The sequence below is a fragment of the Amblyraja radiata genome, chromosome 29 (assembly GCF_010909765.2).
Source record: "Amblyraja radiata isolate CabotCenter1 chromosome 29, sAmbRad1.1.pri, whole genome shotgun sequence".
Classification (NCBI taxonomy): domain Eukaryota; kingdom Metazoa; phylum Chordata; class Chondrichthyes; order Rajiformes; family Rajidae; genus Amblyraja; species Amblyraja radiata.
The window spans coordinates 11,179,505-11,198,412 of record NC_045984.1 but is presented as its reverse complement, the minus strand read 5'-3'; positions in this window follow the sequence as shown (position 1 = coordinate 11,198,412).

Below are 18,908 nucleotides of genomic sequence, written 5' to 3'. Positions count from 1 at the left end.
TTTTCATAGAAGCCCAACTGGTTGCTTAAAGCCCTTGAGGAAGAAGAATCTGCTGTGTCTTCAGAACCAAGAACATGTAATTGACATAGTTACCCTTTAAAATGACTTATATGTCACTTAGCCTAAGAATAATTTGAGATTGACATTGAATAGAAGCCTCACCCATATTTGGCACGTAAATTAAAAAAAATGAGTGGGCCTCATCAGAAGAGTGCTCCAGGGTGTTTGTTGAAAGGGTGTTTGTTGAAAGGGAGTATGGACTATAAAAAGTATTAAGCTTCACCTGGACGTTACACCTACACAGGCTCCTGCACCTTCTTCCCAATGCTAGTAGTGAGATGAGAACAAGGCTCGGTTGTAATCATGTATTGTTTTTCTGCTGACTGGATAGCACGCAATGAAAAGAAAGTTTTCACTGTAACTCAGTACACGTGATGATAAACGAAACTGAACTAAACGAAATTGAACTGATCAGGTTGGTGTGGGTTTTTGATGATATTGGCTGCCTTTTTGAGGAAGCAACTCTTATAGATCACTTCGAAGGTGGAGTGGTCAGTGGCTGTGATGGACCAAGCTATGTCTATCACTTACTGAAGCCTCCTTTGTTCCTGGGCGTCCGAGATACCAAAACAGGCCTTGATGTCATCAGTCCATATGATCTCCACCTATCCCCCTGTAGAAGTTCGAGATAGAGTATTCGGTGACATACCAAATCTCCTCAATCTTCAATGGAATTAAAGGCGCAGGCGAAATTTCTTTGTGGGTTGCATCTTAAGAGGGATTGAGTGGACAGGGTGGACCTTAACGACTCTTTGAGACGGTGGTGTTTTGTGATATCGACAGTAGATAGACAGCAGCCATAGTCAGGATGGAACCCGGGTCTCTGGTGCTGTACGACAGCAACTCTACTGCAGCGCCACTGTGCCGCCCAGAACCGTAACCGTAACCTTAGACACCTTGACTAATCACGAACCTATCAATCTCCGCTTTAAAGTAGTTCTGGCCTTACTTGTAGTGCAGTTGTTGCCAAAGAAACTTTCAGAAATGTAACACAACACGGTGGGCACAGGCCAGAGGCATAACACTGTCACTGACTGGTCATATCTCAGGTTACTGCTGTGTTCTGCAAACCAACAACTGTAATCAACCACAAGTATAATCTTGACGTGGTTCCATTTCTCTTTTTATTTTACAGGAAGTACAGCCGCACGGGCTTCGCTGAACATTACTTTTGCACCACAGGAACACGTTGTTCTACAGGCTGCCAGCCCGTTGCTGCGATGTTGCCACTGGATTCACGTTTGTTGTTATAAGGGAAGCCTGCAGCAGTTGCCAATGTTGGGCAATAGAACAGAGGGGTGAAAGAGTGGCGCAGCTGGTAGAGCCCCTGAAGGGGAAAAGATTTAATAGGAATCCGAGGGGAAACGTTTTCACACAAAGGGTGGTGGGTGTACGCAACGAGCTGCCAGAGGAGGTGGTTGAGGCAGGGACTATTGCAACGTTTAAGAGACAATTGGACAGGTACATGGATAGGACAGGTTTGGAGGGATACGGGCCAAATGCAAGCAGGTGGGACTACTGTAGATGGGACATGTTGGTTGGTGTGGGCATGTTGGGCCGAGGGTCTTGATTCTACACTGTATGACTCTATGACACTGTGGAGTTTGTTGCCTCTGTGACTGCATGGGTTTCCTCATTGCAAGGATGTGTGAATTTGTAGGTTAATTGTTTTGTCATGTCCCACACTGACCAAGATCGCTCCCCGGGTAGTGCAGTTCGGAGGCAAACTTTCATGGCTTTTAACTTGTAGGTGGAATCTCCTGGTCAATGAACTATGATGGATTGAGTGTCCCTTTGTGACCCTCGCCCTTGGCCCTTATCTCTGTTTGCCCTTCCTCCTCGTGTAACATAACCCGGTGAGTCAATGCCTGCTGTGCAAACAATGGAGGCTTTACATGAAAGACCAGCGGGTACTCCGTCATAGTGTCCGCCCCATAACCATGACTCCAACTGATCCGCCAACAATGTTACGATATCTATGTTTAATTGAAGTCTGGTCATTCGGTGTTGACTTTGTCTGCAACATACGTGGTCACTGGATATGCCATTTCATGGAATGAAAAGGTCAGACCTGAGGTATTGTTTACCAGCTGGCTGCCCTCCATGCTAGCGAAGGTGACAAGTTTGACCATAGTGAAATCCCTGACTCTCCAGTGACCTCCACTCTTGTACCTTCGTTTTAGTGTTTTAGCTTCAGAGATACAGTGTAGAAACATGCCACCGAGCCCACACCACCCAGCGATCCCCGCGCCCTAACACTACCCTACACACACTCGGGACAATTTTACATTTATACCAAGCCAATTAACATACAAACCTGTACATGTATGGAGTGTGTGAAGAAACCGGAGCAGTCGGAGAAAACCCACACAGTCACGGGGAGAATGTAGAAACTCCGCACAGGCAAGCACTCATGGTCAGGATCGAACCCGGGTCCCTGGTGCTGTAATGGACTCCTGTATATACACAGCAATGCCTTTTCCAGACATTTTAAAGGAGTCGAAAGGACACAAAGTGCTGGGGTAACTCAATGGGTCAGGCAGCATCTCTGAAGATCATTCCATGTGTTGGTGGCTTATACGTGAAGGTGACGTTTCAGGTTGAGACTCTTCTGACTTCTCCTTGAAATGAACTGAAATTGAAATTGAATGAGTGTACAGGGTGATGGCTGGTCGGCGCAGACTCGGTGGGCACAAGGCCCTGTTTCCATGGTGTATCTCTATAGTCTAAAGTCGAAACTCCCTGAATAGACTTGAACCCCACTGTTGGCCAAATGCCAACCATGAAAGCATGGCAGAGCCTGTTATGCAACCTTAATCCCATGTAACTCACAGATATCTTTATTGTGCCATAAACTTTACAGAACACAAATGTTTGTTTTTCGAATTAAAACAAATGTTCAAGACGTACTGCCCAACAGACTCATGAGAGATTGATAGTCAGCATGAAGCAAACTTCTCAAATAAGGCATTGGCTTAGACACAAAGTGCTGGAGTAACTTAGCAGGTCAGGCAGCATCATAATTTAGTTTGGAGATACAGTGCGGAAACAGATCCTTCGGTCCAACGATCATCCCGTACACAAGCACGATCCAACACACGAGGGACAATTTACAATTTTACCGAAGCCAATTAAGTTACAAACCTGAGGTACACAAAAATGCTGGAGAAACTCAGCGGGTGCAGCAGCATCTATGGAGCGAAGGAAATAGGCAACGTTTCGGCCCGAAACGTTGCCTATTTCCTTCGCTCCATAGATGCTACTGCACCCGCTGAGTTTCTCCAGCATTTTTGTGTACCTTCGATTTTCCAGCATCTGCAGTTCCTTCTTAAACTTTAAGTTACAAACCTGTACGTCTTTGGAGTGTGGGAGGAAACCGGAGCATCCGAAGAAAACCCACGCGGTCACAGGGAGAACGTACAAACTCCGTGCAGACAGCACCCGTAGTCAGGATCAAACCCTGCAGGGAAGGGAGAGGGAATAAATGCGCAAACACTCAGAGCTTTGTTCATAACAAGCATTCATTCCATAGCCTGAGGGCTTTGTTTCTCAAACACCTTACTGCACCTCCACCTGCTTGTTGATGCAAGCCAGACAACTTCAACAGAGAACCTTTTGATTACCTTGGGAGGGGCCGGCCCTATTGTGCAAAGTTTTGAATACCGATGTCTTTTGTTACTTCACGTGCCTTAAAATGGCACACACGCAGGAGAAAATCAATCAGCTATCAATATACGAAAGGATAAATGTCAGGTTGCTGTGGATTACAAACAACAAAGCAGTGAATAACATGGGCTGCATAATCTGATTGCCACAGATGCAAGTAAATTATGTCATCTGTGTCAACAGAGGTTTAGTTTCCATAATCCAGCATTATCCTGGTGTGTTTTGGTTCACATTCCCTGGGGGTTCGTATGGTTAAATAAAGTGAAGGAGGTAAGAATTTGTGATTCACTTGGATCAGTATTTGATGGTGCTGAATGATATCGAAGATATGGTGGCTCAGTTTCTGCCTTGCAGCGCCAGAGACCCGGGTTCGATCCTGACTACGGGTGCTGTCTGTGTGGAGTTTGCACGTTCTCCCCGTCACCTATGTGGGTTTTTTTTTTCAGTTGTACCACTTTCCACCCACACTCTAAAGATGTACAGGCTTGTAGGCTAATTGCTTCGGTAAAATTGTAAAATGTCCCTAGTGTGTGTAGATAGTGTTAATGTGCGGGGATCGCTGGTCGGCATGGACTCGGTGGGTGGAAGGGACTGTTTCCGTGCTGTATCTCTAAACTAAGCCAAACACCGAGTCCATGGCAATCATCGATCACCCGTTCACACTAGTCCTATGCTATCCCACTTTTACATCCATTCTCTACACACAAGGGGCAATTTGCAGAGATCAATTAACCTACAAACTCGCACTTCTTGGGATGTGGGAGGAAACCAGAGCACCCGGAGGAAACCTAAACAGTCACAGGGAGAATGTGCAAACTTCACACACACAGCACCTAAGGTCAGGATTGAACCCGGCTCCCTGGCATTGTGAGGCAGCAGCTCTACCAGCTCTGCCATTTTGCTGCCCGTTCAGGACCAGGATTGTCATTGAAAACATCACTGATCTCCTCAAGATGAGACGGTACCGCCTGCATTAGGCAGGAGATGCCTCTGAAAAACACTTCAAACAGGCGCAGAGACTTTACTATATGCTGCATGTTGCACGGCCTTGCAAGCTAAAGCCAGCAGCTGGTGCCCAAGATAAAATAACAAAGGACATCAAGAGGCTGAGACTCTGCTCCAATTGTTACTACTAATGTCGAACACAAGTAATCAGACAGCAAGGCTATGAATAAAAATCCCTCACATCATTCTTTGTAGTTCTCCTACATAAATTCTAACATCTACGACCATGGAAGCAGAACTCAGCAAGGTACAGTGATCATCCTCCTTATGCCTTGTGATGGCAAGTAAAAGGTCAAAGAGTCAGACTGCAGATCAACATGCAGTCACCTTGCTCGAGAGTATGTGGATACAAAGAACGGCAGATGCTGGTTTATACCAAAGACAGACACAAAGTGCATCTTTGAAGGAAAAGGATAGGTAAGGGTTTTGGGTCGAGACCCTTCTTCAGCCTGAAGTTGTGTCCCGACCTGAAACCTATCCTTTTCCTCCAGAGATGCTGCCTGATCCACAGAGTTAATCCAGCATTTTGTGTCTAACCTTGCTCGAGAGGTTGGATGAAGTTGGGGCAGGGCCAGCAGTAGGTCACGAGGCTTCTTGCCCATTCATAAATTCATGTTCATAAATGATAGGAGCAGAATTAGGCCATTTGGCTCATCAAGTTTACTCTGCCATTCAATCATGTCTGATCTATCTTTCCCTATTCCCCCATTCTCCTGTCTTCTCCCCATAACCCCTGACACCCATAACAATCAAGAATCTCTCTATCTATCTATCTATCTATCTATCTATCTATCTATCTATCTATCTATCTATCTATCTATCTATCTATCTATCTATCTATCTATCTATCTATCTATCTATCTATCTATCTATCTATCTATCTATCTATCTATCTATCTATCTATCTATCTATCTATCTATCTATCTCCTCCTCAGCCTTCTGTGGCAAAGAATTCCACATATTCACCACCCTCTGACTAAAAAAATTCCTCCTCATCTCCTTCCTAAAGGAACGTCCTTTAATTCTGAGGCTATGACCTCTGGTCCTAAACTCTCCCACTAGTGGAAACATCCTCTCCACATCCACTCTATCCAGGCTTTTCACTATTCTCTCAGGAGGATCAAGGCCCATCTAATCTTGGTTACGGAAGAGGGATAACATAGAACTAGGGTGAACAGGTGATTGACGGTCAGTGTGGACTAGATGGGCCGAAGGGCCTGTTTCCATTCTGTATATTTCAATCAATCAGTTCAATCCTTGACTTCTCATAGTCCAGGTACCTGTCCATCGCAGGTTTGAATATTTTCAATGATTCACCCACTTTGGGAGTAAAGATTTCCTCGACTCTGAAGAAATAATTTCATCCTCATCTGCAAGTTAAAAAGGTGAACCACTATTTGAAACAATGGTTCTGCATTTCTGTTCTTGAAATAATTATCTTGGCATCTGCCAGTCAGGTCACATCATAATTTTCCATATTATATTCCTCACCTATCCTGTCAGTACTCAACACTAGCTCCATATTTATAACAGCCACTTATAAAATGTATCGCAAGACCCAGTGATATATATTTAGTTTAGTTTACAGTTACAGCATGGAAACAGGCCCTTCGGCCCACCACGTCCACACCGACCTGCGATCCCTGCACATTAACACTACCCTACACGCACCAGTGCCCATTTTGCATTTTATACAAAGCCAATTAACCTACAAACCTTTGGAGTGTGGGAGGAAGACAAGGATATCGGAGATAACCCACGCAGGTCATGGGGAGAATGTACAAACTTCGTAGAGACAAGCACCCGTAGTCAGGATCAAACCCGAGTCTCTGACACTGCAAGGAAGTAGCTTTACCGCCAAGTCACTGTGCCGTCCTAGATACATATATATACAGTATATCACCACTAACTGGAGAGCACGCAACCAAAGCTTTTCCCTGTACCTCGGTACGTGACAATAAACTGAACTAAACTAAACAGTAAACGCTGATCCACCACATTGAAGAGAGCAGTGAACGGTGGGATCATTTGATTTTGTGTAAAGAAGGAATTTTAAGCTGGTTTGGCAATGTTACACCACAATTCTATCATTTTCTGGCAAGCCTCCTGAATCTCCACATGTGTTGTATTAAAAAGTACTAATAAAGAATGCCAGCATTACCTCAGTGTTTCATTTGTACCGCCATCATCAAAAGCATAATTACAAATTTCAAATGGCTGCTGGATTATAAATGAAATCCTGCGTAAAATAAAACAAGTTGAAGCAAATCCTTAATTAAACATTATTCTAATCGCTGTCCCATTATGTGCAACTGCGCTGCAGGGGTGGATGGAAGGAAAGTAATATTGATATGTTTTAGTTGTACGAAATGTAAAGTGAAAGTGTGACAACTTTAGCCTGGTCCGGGAATGTGGGCCCCACAGGAACAAATGAAAGTTGGCAGTTGCGGGTAAAATGAATTGGCAGACACTTCCACATCATGTTTTGGCCACAAAGTTGCTGAGGCCAACAAACAATGTGGGGGATAAATGTTGAACCAAAAGTCCCAGAGCTTATAACAGACAATTTTTCCCACCCCTCGTGCTTCCAAGGTGCTTTCTGTTCTTTATTGTCCAACCCAACTAGTGTAAGGTAGATCATTATCATTTACAGTTAACAGATGTTTTGTGTTTTAAGGTATTGATTACGTTGGAGGGAAATGCTCATAAAGACAAGAGGGTGAGTGGGTGTGACGTGGTTCCTTACAAACTTTCTTGCATTTCCTCACATGTGTACTTGGATTCAGCTCTCAAAAAAAAACGGAATAAGAGTTTACGAAATGTGTAGGAAGGAACTGCAGGTGCTGGTTTAAATCAAAGATAGACAGAAAAAGCTGGATTATTCAACGGGTCAGACAGCATCTCTGGAGAAATCTCTCGTTTCCCTTTTTCCCCAGACTGAGTCTGACGAAGGGTCTCGACCTGAAACGTCACCTATTCCATTCCTGAAGAAGGGTTTTGGCCCGAAACGTTGCCTATTTCCTTCGCTCCATAAATGCTGCTGCACCCGCTGAGTTTCTCCAACATTTTTGTGTACCTCCAGAGATGCTGTCTGGCCCGCTGAGTTACTCCAGCTTTTTCTGTCCACCTCCGGAATGAGAGTTTAGTTTATATTAGAGATACAGTGTGGAACCAGGCCATTTGGCCCACCGTGTCCAGCGATCCCCGTATACTGACACGATCCTGCACACTGGGGACAAGTTTACATTTTTACCAAAGCCAATTAACCTGCAAACCTGTACGTCTTTAGACTGTGGGAGGAAACCGGAGCACCCGGAGAAAACCCACGCTGTCACAGGGAGAATGTACAAAAACACCGTACAGATTGAACCAGGGTCTCTGGTGCTGTAAGGCAGTAGCTCTACTGCTGCACCACCGTGCACCATTATTTTAAACACATTTTTTTCTACCTCCTGCAAGCTTTGTGTTTCAGAGCTAATGGCTTGCAAATTCAAACTGTGGGTGAGAGGTGGGCTTTATCAGCCCTGCTATCCATTGTACTGATACTCAATGGAGTTGAACATCAAAGGAGTGATTTACAGGCAACTGAGGCCATGATGTCTGTTTATCACTACTGCCCCACATTAATGCTCAGCGGATCAATAAGAGGTTGTTTTTGCAGGAACTCAGACAGGTTTTGTTGCCTCAGTCCAACAAATGGTCTGGAATCACAAGATAAGTGAGAGTGAAGCGTACTGAATGGTTGCATTCACAGCCTGGTTCAGCAACTCGAAACCCAAGAACAAAGGAGACTGCAGAGGGTTATACATAGCCCGGTCCATCGCAGGAACTGACCTGAGGGTGTGCAGCGTAGGTTCACCAGGTTAATTCCCGGGATGGCGGGACTGACATATGATGAAAGAATGGGTCAACTGGGCTTGTATTCACTGGAATTTAGAACGATGGGAGGGTTTCTTATAGAAACGTATAAAATTCTTAAGGGGTCAGACAGGCTAGATGCAGTAAAAATGTTCCCCATGTTGGGGGAGACCAGAACCAGAGGTCACAGTTTAAGAATAAGGGGTACGTCATTTAGGACTGAGATAGAAACATAGAAACATAGAAAATAGGTGCAGGAGGAGGTCATTCGGCCCTTCGGCCCTTCGAGCCAGCACCGCCATTCATTGTGATCATGGCTGATCGTCTCCAATCAATAACCCGTGCCTGCTTTCTCCCCATATCCCTTGATTCCACTAGCCCCTAGAGCTCTATCTAACTCTCTCTTAAATCCATCCGGTGATTTGGCATCCACTGCCCTCTGTGACAGGGAATTCCATAAATTCACAACTCTCTGGGTGAAAAAGTTTTTTCTCACCTCAGTCTTAAATGGCCTCCTCTTTATTCTAAGACTGTGGCCCCTGGTTCTGGACTCGCCCAACATTGGGAACATTTCTCCTGCATCTAGCTTGTCCAGTCCTTTTATAATTTTATATGTTTCTATAAGATCCCCCTCATCCTTCTAAACTCCAGTGAATACAAGCCTAGTCTTTTCAATCTTTCCTCATATGACTGTCCCGCCATCCCAGGGATCAATCTCGTGAACCTACGCTGCACTGCCTCAATCACAAGGATGTCCTTCCTCAAATTAGGAGACCAAAACTATACACAATACTCCAGATATGGTCTTACCAGAGCCCAATACAACTGCAGAAGAATGTCTCGACTCCTATACTGAAATCCTCTTGTTATGATGTCCAACATTCCATTAGCTTTCTTCACTGCCTGCTGTACCTGCACGCCAACTTTCAGTGACCGGTGCACAAGGACACCCAGGTCTCGCTGTACATCCACCTTACCTAACCTAACCCCATTGAGATAATGAGATGAGGAAAAACCTTTTCACCCCGAGAGTAGTGTATCTGTGGGATTCTCTGCCACATAAAGCAGTGGAGCCCAATTCACTGGATGTTTTCAAGAGAGTTAGATATCGGAATCAAGGCATATGGGGAGAAAGCAGGAACGGGGTACTGATTTTGGATGATCAGCCATGATCATATTGAATGACAGCTGGCTCGAAGGGCCGAATGGCCTTCTCCTGCACCTATTTTCTATGTTTTTATGTTTCTATGTTTCCTCATCATCGAAGGGATGTGTAAGAGGCACTGCCTCAATAAAACTGTCACTATCATCAAGACTCATCAACCTGGCCACACTCTCACTTTGCTACTATCATCGGGAAGAAAGTATAGAAGCCTGAAAACTGTGACCTTCAGGTTCAAAGCAACCATCTTGAACAGTGCATAACACTAACCTCACCAACAATTATCTGCTCAATTCTCAAAAAACAGATCTCTCATTTAAGCCCTGATTACCAGCCACTTGCATTTATTTTTGTTCAGTTTAGTTTAGTTTAGAGATACAGTGTGGAAACAGGCCCTTCGGCCCACCAAGTACGTGCCGACCAGCGATCACCCCCACATTAACACTACGCTACATACATAAATGTAAATGGACAATTTACATTAATACCGAGCTAATTAACTTACAAACCTATGCGTGGAGCGTGTAAGGAAACCAAAGATCTCGGAGGAAACCCAAGCAGTCACGGGGAGAAGGTACAAAGTCCGTACAGACAAGCACCCGTAGTCAGGATCGAACCGGGGTCTCTGGCGCTGTAAGGCAGCAACTCTATCGCTACGCCACCGTGCCGCCTACTTTTCTTCTTGTCTTCTTTTACTTACTGGGCCTCAGCATACAGGAAGTGGCTAAGGTGAGAAGTCTTGAAAGAAGATATTCAACATTTTGGACTTCCCTTGATCAGCTTGTTTACCTCACACATATTATTTTAATCACCTACTTGACACTTGACCAAAATTGGCCTGCTGCAAACAGCAGCACTCTCTGATCTCCTTCCTACCAAACATATAGGCATCTTGGAGATGCTGGAATCTTGAACAAAACACAAAGTGCTGGAGTAACTCAGTGGATCAGGCAGCATCTGTGAAGTTGAATGGATAGATGACATTTTAAGTCGGGATCTTCTTTATCAGACTGAGGCAAGAGAGCTTGAAAAGAGAGATGGGGGACAAAGCTTGGCAAGTGTAGGTGGATACATATACGAGAGGGTTTAGTTAGCAGATGGGTGGAGTAAGTGACATTTTTAATGGAACCGAAATGCTACAATGCTGCAAAACTATTTTTTGCACTGGTATTTATCTTGTTGCATTATCTACTGTACTTATGCATGGCTTGATTGCACTCACGTATAGTGTATAGACCAGTCTGAAGAAGGACCTCGACCCGAAACGTCACCTATTCCTTCGCTCCATAGATGCTGCCTAACCCGCTGAGTTTCTCCAGCATTTTTGTCTACTCCCGTATAGTTTGTTCTGATTTAATTGGATAGGCCACAAAATGCTTGTATCTCGTTAAAAATCACAATAATAAGCCAATACCAAGACTGAGACATTGGTTTTCTGTCTGTTAACAAATCTCTGCTGCCCAGCACTTGCTTCTATACCTAGACCTGCAAACAAATTGCAGAAAGTTAAAATAAAAATGCATGATGCAGGGACTAATGGAAGAAAAGACCCTGCTCAAAATATATTAAACTTGAATAGTTTGACAATTAGGTTGAATAGGTTACAAAAACTCTGACAAAATCTAGGTCAATGATTTTGGTTTTCTTTTCCCAACACAATGCCAATAAAAACGCTGATCCAAATTTCTGTTCTGCTGTTGTAGAGGAAACAAAACCAAGCCAAACCTAACTCTGCTTGCCTCTGTCTAAATATACCATTCAAATTCAGTGAGGCTTGATTTCAAAGGACATTCCTATTCCTGGTTCTGAGTGCCATTTGGTAGCGAGAAACGTAATTTGCTCAAAGAAATGAAAATAAGGAATTATAAGGAAAATAAGGAATAAGGAGCCTGAAGAAGGGTCCCCACCCGAAACATCACCCATTCCTTCTCTCCAGAGATGGTGCCTGTCCCGCTGAGTTACTCCAGCATTTTTGTGTCTATCTTCAGTGTAAACCAGCTCCTGCAGTTCCTTACTACACATGAGGAATTATATGTTGGCTTGGTTTTTATCTAGGTGCTTCTTCTGCTTCTTGCATATGGCGTGCACAGCCTAAAGTTGCAGGACAACTTGTTCGATTTGATCTTATTTGATGGTGCACGCCGGGTTGATTGCATTTGTCGAAACAGGGTGGACCACTTGAAGGTTGCAATCTTCAACCCTATCCAGGAGCTGAGGTGCATTATATCCCTGTAGTCGCCTTCTTACGCCCTATAACATCAACGTATAGAGACATAGAGTCATACAGCGTGGAAACAGGCCCTTCAGCCCAACTTCCCACACCGCCCAACATGTCCCATCTACAGTAGTCCCACTTGTCTATGTTTGGCCTGTATCCCTCTAAACCTGTCCTATCCATGTACCTGTCTAATTGCTTCTTAAATGTGTGATAGTCCCTGTCTCAATTATCTCCTCTGGCAGCTCGTTCCATACACCTTTCACCTTATACCTTTCCTCTCTGGTTCTTGTTTCTCCGACTCTGGGCAATAGACTCTGTGTGTTTCACCAACTCTGGGCAAGAGACTCTGTGTGTTTTGTACACCTCTATAAGATCACCCCTCATCCTCCTGCGCTCCAGGGAATAGAGACCCAGCCTGCTCATCCTCTTCCTATGACTCAGATTCTCGAGTCCTGTCAACATCCTTGTAAATTTGTCCTGCATCCTTTCCAGCTTGACAACATCTTTACTATAACATGGTGCCCAGAACTGAACACCATACTCTAAATGCAGCCTTACCAACGTATTATATAACTGCAGCATGACCTCCCACTTTTATATCTCATTTAATATTATGAGTTATTATTGGTTTTATTATTGCAACAGGAGACAAGGGACAACAGTGGCCATAGTTTTTCACTTGGATAGCTTACAACCCAATGGTACGAGCATTGATTTCTCCAATTTCTCCAATTTTAGGTAACCTCTACAAACACATCCCTTTCTCCTTCAACCCCCACTCCCCTCCCTCCTCCACCTCTCTCCCCATCCCTTCCCCCGTACCCCACCTGGACTCACACCATTTTCTCACCTCCCCCTTCCCCTTCTCACATATTCCTTCCTCTGGCTTCACAATTGTGGAGGGAATGACCAGGGTATCAGTGGTCCTTGGTTATGTTGCCTGCTATTTGAGGCAACGTGAAGTGTAGATGGAATCAATGGGAGGTGGAGGCTGGTTTGTTCGATGGACTAGGCTGCATTCACAACTCTCTCCAATGTCATGACATCTTGTGCAGAGCAGTTGCTTTGTGATGTGTGATGCATCTGTATAGAATGCCTTTCAATAGAAATTGTTGGAACTCATTGCAGACATGCTGAATTTTCTTAACCTTTAGACTTTAGAGATACAGTGGGGGAAACAGGTCCTTCGGCCCACCCAGTCTACACCGAATAGCGATCACCCCATACACTAGCACTACCCTACACATTAGGGACAATTTTACCATTTTTACCAAGCCAATTAACCTACAAACCTGTAAATCTTTGGAGTGTGGAAGGAAACCAGAGCATCCTGAGAAAATCCACATGGTCACAAGGACAAGGTACAAACCCCCATACAGGCAGCACCCATTGTCAGGATCGAACCCAGGTCTTTGGCGCTGTAAGGAAGTAACTCTACCGCTGCGCCACAGTGCTGATTTTACTGTATTAATGTGTATTCTTATCTGATCTGAACTGAACTGAATAGTATGTAAAACAAAGCTATTGGTTCACGATTCAGAACATTCTGAAGAAGTAAAGGTGTTGGTGGACTTTCTTGGCTGTTGCATCAATGTGGCCGAACCAGGGCAAAATGTTGGTGATATTTGTGCCTGAAAACTTGAATCTCTGGACCAAGTCCATTGCAGCATAGTTAATGCAGACTGCCCACCACCCCATATCCTGCAATCGATACGCAGCAGCTTCGTTTCGCTGACATTGCGGGAGAGGTTGTTGTCTTGACACCGTGCTAAGTTTTCTAATTCCTTCCTGACCCATCCAAGACTTTTTAAGGGATTGGACAGGAAAAATGTTTCTGATGTTGGGGAAGTCCAGGGGTCCCAGTTTGAGAATTAAGGGGTAGGCCATTTAGGACTCAGATGAGGAAAAACCTTTTCACCCAGAGAGTTGGGAATCTGTGGAATTCTCTGCCACGGAAGGCAGTGGAGGCCAATTCACTGGATGTTTTCAGGAGAGAGTTAGATTTAGCTCTTGGGGTTAAAGGAATCAAGGGATATGGGGGAAAAAGCAGGAACGGGGTATAGATTATGGATGATCAGCCATGATCATTTTGAATGGCGGTGCTGGCTCGAAGGTCCAAATGGACTACTCCTGCACCTATTTTCTAAGTTTCTATGTTTCCTCTTCCCTTGCATTCTAAAGCTTATTTTATCTCAAACTTTTCCCAGCTCTGATTAAAACTTCAATCTGAAATGTTAACTCCACTTTTAACTCCAACTGCTGCCTGATCTGCTAAGTATTTCCAATGTTTTCTGCCTTTTGTTTCATCGTTCCAACATTTTTCCATCGTGGGGCTGAGAGGGAAAGATAGAATGGCGGATTAGACGCGATGGGCCGATAGGGCTCATTCTGTTCCCATGCTCACGAACCCATGGACATTTGCCGTGTTTTACTTCAGTTGGTTTGTCTATCGCCTACGTTCTGCTCTACGGTGGCTTCGTGAGTGGCAGATGGAGAAGCATTTGGCAAATTGTGGTGTTTCCTGTAACTAGCAATATTTAGCAGCCTTAATGGAGGGAAAAGATGCTTAAGCCTGTGGTTGGGTTGAAGCATATGCACAGCATTTGAGTTGTGACTATAGATCAGTGGCTAACATCAAATGGAAAGTCTTCTGTTTCCCTTTCCCGAGCATGACTGATTTTAACCTCGTCCCGATTTCTGCACATGTATTCTTAGCAACATTTGTCGGAATCTGATAGTCTTGATCTGACAATTAGTCAAAGCTTTGCCCACGCTGCAATAAATATGGAAGTCGTACATAATTTAATATGTAACATCGACTCTAACATAGACTAAATCTGGTAGCTGTATCTAGTATAGAACTCTCCTTACAAAAACTAAGTACGCGTGTCCTTAGAAAAACGTTAAAAAATTGCTGCTTCCAACAAAACCAAAAGGCAGTGTATTTTTGATTGCAAAGGAATTCAAAGTTGTGCTGGAGGAAGTCAACAGGTCAGACAGCATCTGTGGAGGGAATGGACAGATGACATTTTGAGACAGGATCTTTCTTCAGGCTAGTTCTTGCATCTGCAGTTTCTTTTGTCTCTATGGATTAGTCTGAAGGAAAGTCTCAAACCGAAACATCATCTGTCCATTCCCTCCACCGATGCTGCCTGACCCGTTGAGATCCTCCAGCATTTTTATTTTAGACTTTACACTTTAAACTTTAGAGATACAGCATGGAAACTGGCCCTTAGGCCTGCCAAATCCACACCGATCAGTAATCACCCCGTACACTAGCACTATCCTACACACTTAGGACAATTTACAATTTTACCGAAGCCAATTAACCTACAAAACTGTACGTCTTTGGAGCCTGGGGGGAGACTGGAGCATCTAGAGAAGACCGATGCGGTCAGCGAGAGAACGCACTATGTCCATACAGACAGCACTCAGAGCCAGGATCGCACCCGGGGTGCTGACGCTGAAAGGCAGCAACTCTACCACTGTCCTCTCTGCTCAAGATCCCATCATTTGCACTTTCTTGCTCCTCCAAAGTTGTGTTCTTGTTTAAAATATCTTGCCGTCACTGACAGCTACAATTATTGATTCTGCATGTGTATGAATAAACCAGTTTAATAGTTTTGTCTGTTACTATCAATTCCTCCACTACTAATGATAATCATTCTCCGAAGAGAACGGGTGCAGAAATATTACATGCAGATTCCGTGGCAACTAGGAGATCGATTGATGATCCAAGGCATGGTATTCCAAATTAATTTATGCATCTCAGTTCATAAGTAGCTTGTGGGAATTGGCTTTGCACTGGACACAAGTTAATGAATGGTGAATCGTCAATGGTGATGATATCAACCAGAGGAGTTAGGTTTAAGATGAGAAGGAGCAAGATTTAATAGGAGTATATAGTAGGGGCACACAGTAGGGGCACACAGTGAGTGGTGGATAAATGGAACGAGCTGCCAGTGGAGAGGCAGATACTGCAACAGAATTAACAAGACACTTGGACTGGTACAAGGATAGGGAGGTTTAGAGGGGTATGGGCTTATGTGGGACATCTTTGCCAGCATGCATGAGTTGGGCCGAAGAGCCTGGCTGTATCTGCTGTATGATTCTGACTACGACAGATTTATATCTTTCCCCTGCATGGGTCGTCCAAAGCAGTGAAATGTTGAATTATGTTCAATGTTGCAATGTACAATAATTTTGCAACGAGCAGACTGGATGTGTAGGAAGGAACTGCAGATGCTGGTTTAAACCGAAGATAGACACAAAAGGCTGGAGTAACTCAGCATCTCTGGAGAGAAGGAATGGGTGACGTTTCGGGTCGAGACCCGTCTTCAGACAGATCTAGATGTTCTTCAGTTGGAACCAAAAGCATTGATCAAGCAAGAGTTGATGAAAACCCCCGCCCCCACAAAGTGCTGGAGTAGCTCAGTGGATCAGGCAGTATCTCTGGAGAACATAGATAGGTGTCATTTTGCGTCTGAACCTTTCTGCAGACTGATTGTGAAGGGGGTGGGGCGGGGGGGGGGGGGGGGGGGGTGGGGGCTGTCAGAGAGGAGGGGCAGGACAAAACTGGCAAATGATAGGCAGACACAGATCAGGAAGGGTTTGATAAGCAGATGGTTTGTCAAAGGCCAGAGATGGAAAGACATAAGGCATGAGATACGGATAGAAATGGTGTGAGTTTTGCAGCCAGAGGAAGGAATATAGATGGAAGGGGAGGGAGTTCTGGAGAAATGAATGTTCAGGTGGGGCACAAGGAAGAGGGGCGGGGTGGATAGATATGTGGAGGGTGGGAGGCTCTGTTTGTAGGATAGTTACCGAAAATTGGAAAATTCAATGTTCATACCATTAGTTTGTCAGGTCCCAAGAAGAATATGAGGAGTTATTTCTCCAATTTGTGCTTGACCTCAGTCTGGGAATGGAGAAAGCCCAGGACAGATAGATTGTTATAGGAATGGGAAAGGGTGATAAAATGGCTGGCAACCGGGAGATCCTGCAGGTCTGGGTGGACTGAATGCAAGTTTGTTGAAATGGTCGCAGAGTCTAAACTTGGTCTCGCCGATGTAAAGGGGGCCACATCAGGGATATGGGGAGAAAGCAGGAACGGGATACTGATTTTGGATGATCAGCCATGATCATATTGAATGGTGGTGCTGGCTTGGAGGGCTGAATGACATACTCGTGCACCTATTTTCTATGTTTCTACCAATGAGGTTGTTAAGTATCTGGATTTGACTTCCTAATCGAACTGTCATTCAAACATGTTTCTCTTCTTATTTATCTTTTGCACTGGCTTGAAGTTGGTGGTTGGATACATACTTGATGAGTTAAGATGAGTTAAGATCTGCAGTGCCTCAGCGGTGGAGAGGGCCCCTGGAAATGGACCAATTGTAATCATGTATTGCCTTTCTGCTGACTGATTAACACGCTGGTTAACAAAAGCTTATCACTGTACCTCGGTACACGTGACAATAAACTAAACTGAACTGAAAATGAACTAAACTGGAGGCCCTACAATAGCTGGGGTGTGGCTGGACCAGGCGCCGCTCTGAGAGGCTGAGCACGTGGACCGCACACGGCCTACGGCGGTGGAGGACACCACGGCTATGCTTGGCCAGGCCGACTCTGCAACACTGCCAGGACAACGGACCTTCATGGTCAGACCAAGACCCCTGCACTTACAACACCTGGGACTTGAAAATGGCACCAAACTGGCGACTCTGTATACAGTCTCATTGTGTTGTACTGCAATACACTTGTGCTGTATCTGAGATGCTTAACTAACATGTATCGAAGTGCTTAGGTATAATGATAGCAATACTGACTGTATTCAAAAATGAATTTATTTGTACCTCGGTACATGTGACAAATAAAGTACCAGAAACCATTCCATAAACCGTAACAAAGTACCATAAGTCTGCAGCATTGAAGGTAAAAAGGCAAGTGTGGCTGGAGTGCAGTAATAGGAGGAAGCTGAAAGTGAGACAGGCCATGAAATGTGTGACTAGGCAGGATTGTAATGTGTGCTGCAGGCGTGGAGTGTCAGTAGGGGGGGGGGGGTTGTGGGTGCGGTGGTGCTTGTTAGAGAATGGTTGACGCAAGCCGAATTGCGACATTTCAGGGAACTAGAAAGACGTTGCTTCAAGCAGATGTTTAAACTATCAGCAGTACTCTCTTATTTCTTCATTTCCCTTCCACAAGAAAGGGTACAAAAAGATGCAAGAGGAGCTCGAGGCAAGGCAGCGAAAGTACAAATTGTGTAAGAGCCTTCATGGATTAGCAGATCCATGAGTAGTGGGATCATACAGTTCACACAGGTCCAAGGTTTAAATCCATGTGCTCTGTTGTCTAATCTCATCCAGTCAGTATGAATATTGACCTCTAACTTCAAGTAACCCTTGCTTTTTCTCTCTCTCCATCCCTCCCCCTTCCTAGTTCTCTGACCAGTCTCACTGTCCCCTTGATTCAATTTTACCTCTTTAAGCTTCGTTGTCACCTTCCCCTGGCTAACAATGATCTGTTCTCCATTTTCCTTGTTCTCCATTCCCTTTGATGTCTTGTTTTCACACCTTGCACTTCCTTCTCTGTGTCTCCCTCTCCCCTGACTCCCAGTCTGAAGAAGGGTCGCAACCCGAAACGCCACCCATTCCTTCTATCCAGAGATGCTCTCTGTTCCGCTGAGTTACTCCAGCATTTTGTGTCTATCTTTGGTGTAAACCAGCATCTGTAATTCGTTTCTACACTGTCTTTTTTCTTGTTCAGCTGCAAGGTTGTTGCCAGAACTCGAGTGCCGGAGCTATAGGGAGAGGTTGGCTGCCTGGGACTTTGTTCCTGGGTCTGAATGAGTCTGAAGGGTGATCTGAAAGAACTGTAGAAATTCATGAGTGAAATAGATCGAGTGAATGCACAGTCTTTTATCTTGGGTCAGGGAA